The sequence below is a fragment of the Rattus norvegicus genome, chromosome 14 (genome assembly GCF_021556685.1).
Source record: "Rattus norvegicus strain SHRSP/BbbUtx chromosome 14, alternate assembly SHRSP_T2T, whole genome shotgun sequence".
Classification (NCBI taxonomy): domain Eukaryota; kingdom Metazoa; phylum Chordata; class Mammalia; order Rodentia; family Muridae; genus Rattus; species Rattus norvegicus.
In genome coordinates this window covers 13,544,162-13,549,300 of record NC_141547.1, presented here as the reverse complement: position 1 = coordinate 13,549,300, position 5,139 = coordinate 13,544,162, and positions in this window count along the sequence as shown.

Genomic DNA, 5,139 nt, shown 5'->3' with positions numbered 1-5,139 from the left:
CTCAATGAGAAGATCAAACCTAAGGATAATAGGTATAGAAGAGAGTGAAGACTCCCAGCTCAAAGGACCAGTAAATATCTTCAACAAAATCATAGAAGAAAACTTCCCTAACCTAAAAAAAGAGATACCCGTAGGCATACAAGAAGCCTACAGAACTCCAAATAGATTGGACCAGAAAAGAAACACCTCCCGTCACATAATTGTCAAAACACCAAACGCACAAAATAAAGAAAGAATATTAAAAGCAGTAAGGGAAAAAGGTCAAGTAACATATAAAGGGAGACCTATCAGAATCACACCAGACTTCTCGCCAGAAACTATGAAGGCCAGAAGATCCTGGACTGATGTCATACAGACCCTAAGAGAACACAAATGCCAGCCCAGGTTACTGTATCCAGCAAAACTCTCAATTAACATTGATGGAGAAACCAAGATATTCCATGACAAAACCAAATTTACACAATATCTTTCTACAAATCCAGCACTACAAAGGATAATAAATGGTAAAGCCCAACATAAGGAGGCAAGCTATACCCTAGAAGAAGCAAGAAACTAATCGTCTTGGCAACAAAACAAAGAGAATGAAAGCACACAAACATAACCTCACATCCAAATATGAATATAAAGGGAAACAATAATCACTATTCCTTAATATCTCTCAATATCAATGGCCTCAACTCCCCAATAAAAAGACATAGATTAACAAACTGGATACGCAACGAGGACCCTGCATTCTGCTGCCTACAGGAAACACACCTCAGAGACAAAGACAGACACTACCTCAGAGTGAAAGGCTGGAAAACAACTTTCCAAGCAAATGGTCAGAAGAAGCAAGCTGGAGTAGCCATTCTAATATCAAATAAAATCAATTTCCAACTAAAAGTCATCAAAAAAGATAAGGAAGGACACTTCATATTCATCAAAGGAAAAATCCACCAAGATGAACTCTCAATCCTAAATATCTATGCCCCAAATACAAGGGCACCTACATACGTAAAAGAAACCTTACTAAAGCTCAAAACACACATTGCACCTCACACAATAATAGTGGGAGATTTCAACACCCCACTCTCATCAATGGACAGATCATGGAAACAGAAATTAAACAGTGATGTCGACAGACTAAGAGAAGTCATGAGCCAAATGGACTTAACGGATATTTATAGAACATTCTATCCTAAAGCAAAAGGATATACCTTCTTCTCAGCTCCTCATGGTACTTTCTCCAAAATTGACCATATAATTGGTCAAAAAACGGGCCTCAACAGGTACAGAAAGATAGAAATAATCCCATGCGTGCTATCGGACCACGACGGCCTAAAACTGGTCTTCAATAACAATAAGGGAAGAATGCCCACATATACGTGGAAATTGAACAATGCTCTACTCAATGATAACCTGGTCAAGGAAGAAATAAAGAAAGAAATTAAAAACTTTTTAGAATTTAATGAAAATGAAGATACAACATACTCAAACTTATGGGACACAATGAAAGCTGTGCTAAGAGGAAAACTCATAGCGCTGAGTGCCTGCAGAAAGAAACAGGAAAGAGCATATGTCAGCAGCTTGACAGCACACCTAAAAGCTCTAGAACAAAAAGAAGCAAATACACCCAGGAGGAGTAGAAGGCAGGAAATAATCAAACTCAGAGCTGAAATCAACCAAGTAGAAACAAAAAGGACCATAGAAAGAATCAACAGAACCAAAAGTTGGTTCTTTGAGAAAATCAACAAGATAGATAAACCCTTAGCCAGACTAACGAGAGGACACAGAGAGTGCGTCCAAATTAACAAAATCAGAAATGAAAAGGGAGACATAACTACAGATTCAGAGGAAATTCAAAAAATCATCAGATCTTACTATGAAAACCTATATTCAACAAAATTTGAAAATCTTCAGGAAATGGACAATTTCCTAGACAGATACCAGGTATCGAAGTTAAATCAGGAACAGATAAACCAGTTAAACAACCCCATAACTCCTAAGGAAATAGAAGCAGTCATTAAAGGTCTCCCAACCAAAAAGAGCCCAGGTCCAGACGGGTTTAGTGCAGAATTCGATCAAACCTTCATAGAAGACCTCATACCAATATTATCCAAACTATTCCACAAAATTGAAACAGATGGAGACCTACCGAATTCCTTCTACGAAGCCACAATTACTCTTATACCTAAACCACACAAAGACACAACAAAGAAAGAGAACTTCAGACCAATTTCCCTTATGAATATCGACGCAAAAATACTCAATAAAATTCTGGCAAACCGAATTCAAGAGCACATCAAAACAATCATCCACCATGATCAAGTAGGCTTCATCCCAGGCATGCAGGGATGGTTTAATATACGGAAAACCATCAACGTGATCCATTATATAAACAAACTGAAAGAACAGAACCACATGATCATTTCATTAGATGCTGAGAAAGCATTTGACAAAATTCAACACCCCTTCATGATAAAAGTCCTGGAAAGAATAGGAATTCAAGGCCCATACCTAAACATAGTAAAAGCCATATACAGCAAACCAGTTGCTAACATTAAACTAAATGGAGAGAAACTTGAAGCAATCCCACTAAAATCAGGGACTAGACAAGGCTGCCCACTCTCTCCCTACTTATTCAATATATTTCTTAAAGTTCTAGCCAGAGCAATCAGACAACAAAAGGAGATCAAAGGGATACAGATCGGAAAAGAAGAGGTCAAAATATCACTATTTGCAGATGACATGATAGTATATTTAAGTGATCCCAAAAGTTCCACCAGAGAACTACTAAAGCTGATAAACAACTTCAGCAAAGTGGCTGGGTATAAAATTAACTCAAATAAATCAGTTGCCTTCCTCTATACAAAAGAGAAACAAGCCGAGAAAGAAATTAGGGAAACGACACCCTTCATAATAGACCCAAATAATATAAAGTACCTCGGTGTGACTTTAACCAAGCAAGTAAAAGATCTGTACAATAAGAACTTCAAGACACTGAGGAAAGAAATTGAAGAAGACCTCAGAAGATGGAAAGATCTCCCATGCTCATAGATTGGCAGGATTAATATAGTAAAAATGGCCATTTTACCAAAAGCAATCTACAGATTCAATGCAATCCCCATCAAAATACCAATCCAATTCTTCAAAGAGTTAGACAGAACAATTTGCAAATTCATCTGGAATAACAAAAAACCCAGGATAGCTAAAGCTATCCTCAACAATAAAAGGACTTCAGGGGGAATCACTATCCCTGAACTCAAGCAGTATTACAGAGCAATAGTGATAAAAACTGCATGGTATTGGTACAGAGACAGACAGATAGACCAATGGAATAGAATTGAAGACCCAGAAATGAACCCACACACCTATGGTCACTTGATTTTTGACAAAGGAGTCAAAACCCTCCAATGGAAAAAAGATAGCATTTTCAGCAAATGGTGCTGGTTCAACTGGAGGGCAACATGTAGAAGAATGCAGATCGATCCATGCTTATCACCCTGTACAAAGCTTAAGTCCAAGTGGATCGAGGACCTCCACATCAAACCAGACACACTCAAACTAATAGAAGAAAAACTAGGGAAGCATCTGGAACACATGGGCACTGGAAAAAATTTCCTGAACAAAACACCAATGGCTTATGCTCTAAGATCAAGAATCAACAAATGGGATCTCATAAAACTGCAAAGCTTCTGTAAGGCAAAGGACACTGTGGTTAGGACAAAACGGCAACCAACAGATTGGGAAAAGATCTTTACCAATCCTACAACAGATAGAGGCCTTATATCCAAAATATACAAAGAACTCAAGAAGTTAGACCATAGGGAAACAAATAACCCTATTAAAAATGGGGTTCAGAGCTAAACAAAGAATTCACAGCTGAGGAATGCCGAATGGCTGAGAAACACCTAAAGAAATGTTCAACATCTTTAGTCATAAGGGAAATGCAAATCAAAACAACCCTGAGATTTCACCTCACACCAGTGCGATTGGCTAAGATCAAAAACTCAGGTGACAGCAGATGCTGGCGAGGATGTGGAGAAAGAGGAACACTCCTCCATTGTTGGTGGGATTGCAGACTGGTAAAACCATTCTGGAAATCAGTCTGGAGGTTCCTCAGAAAATTGGACATTGAACTGCCTGAGGATCCAGCTATACCTCTCTTGGGCATATACCCAAAAGATGCCTCAACATATAAAAGAGACACGTGCTCCACTATGTTCATCGCAGCCTTATTTATAATAGCCAGAAAATGGAAAGAACCCAGATGCCCTTCAACAGAGGAATGGATACAGAAAATGTGGTACATCTACACAATGGAATATTACTCAGCTATCAAAAACAACGAGTTTATGAAATTCGTAGGCAAATGGTTGGAACTGGAAAATATCATCCTGAGTGAGCTAACCCAATCACAGAAAGACATACATGGTATGCACTCATTGATAAGTGGCTATTAGCCCAAATGCTTGAATTACCCTAGATCCCTAGAACAAACGAAACTCAAGACGGATGATCAAAATGTGAATGCTTCACTCCTTCTTTAAATGAGGAAAAAGAATACCCTTGGCAGGGAAGGGAGAGGCAAAGATTAAAACAGAGGCTGAAGGAACACCCATTCAGAGCCTGCCCCACATGTGGCCCATACATATACAGCCACCCAATTGGACAAGATGGATGAAGCAAAGAAGTGCAGACCGACAGGAGCCGGATGTAGATCGCTCCTGAGAGACACAGCCAGAATACAGCAAATACAGAGGCGAATGCCAGCAGCAAACCACTGAACTGAGAATAGGTCCCCTATTGAAGGAATCAGAGAAAGAACTGGAAGAGCTTGAAGGGGCTCGAGACCTCAAAAGTACCACAATGCCAAGCAACCAGAGCTTCCAGGGACTAAGCCACTACCTAAAGACTATACATGGACTGACCCTGGACTCTGACCCCATAGGTAGCAATGAATATCCTAGTAAGAGCACCAGTGGAAGGGGAAGCCCTGGGTCCTGCTAAGACTGAACCCCCAGTGAACTAGTCTATGGGGGGAGGGCGGCAATGGGGGGAGGGTTGGGAGGGGAACACCCATAAGGAAGGGGAGGGGGGAGGGGGATGTTTGCCCGGAAACCGGGAAAGGGAATAACACTCGAAATGTATATAAGAAAT